Source organism: Penaeus monodon, chromosome 20 (genome assembly GCF_015228065.2).
Source record: "Penaeus monodon isolate SGIC_2016 chromosome 20, NSTDA_Pmon_1, whole genome shotgun sequence".
In the NCBI taxonomy this organism is placed as follows: Eukaryota; Metazoa; Arthropoda; class Malacostraca; order Decapoda; family Penaeidae; genus Penaeus; species Penaeus monodon.
Genome location: NC_051405.1, coordinates 39,697,173 through 39,697,840, shown reverse-complemented (window position 1 = coordinate 39,697,840; position 668 = coordinate 39,697,173).

Below are 668 nucleotides of genomic sequence, written 5' to 3'. Positions count from 1 at the left end.
ATTGCAATATCTTGTCCCCCTTTGGGCCCCTGCTGAAACGCCCGGGTTTTCGCCCAGAAAAAAAAAAATTCGGGGACTTGAATGAATAAAAAAAAAAAGATGACATACGAAAGATCTCGAGCGTTTTGGAGTGAAGTGGGTCTCAATGAAAAACTGTAGATATTAAAATTATCGGGAAAAATTGGTTTTTTTTTTTAAGGAGGGGAAAAAAGGAAAAAAAAAGAATATTTTGGGTTTTTTTTTATGAAATTTTTAAAAGCCTTTATTTCGGTTGGCCCAAGGAAATGTTTAATTAAAAATTATTTTAAAAATTTTTTTTAAAATTTCCAAATTTGAAAATAAAAAATCCTTGAAAATTTTTTTGGGTTGCGAAGTTTTTTAAAAAGGTTGAATTTTCAAAAGTTTTAAATTTTAACAAAAAGGTTTTTAAAAAAATAAAAAGATAATAAATTTTTGAACATAATTTTTTTTAAAGGGCCCAAATTTTCCAAAAAGGAAAAATTAGATTTTACCCTCCAAATTTCTCTTTAAAAAAAAGGATTTCAATCGGCAAAAATATAAAAAAGGAAAAAAATTCCAGTTTTAAGAAAAAAGCGCCCATACCGTGCTTTTAACACGGTGGGGCTCCCCCTACCCTTTCCAGTTTTTGGGCAAAAGCGCTCTCTTTT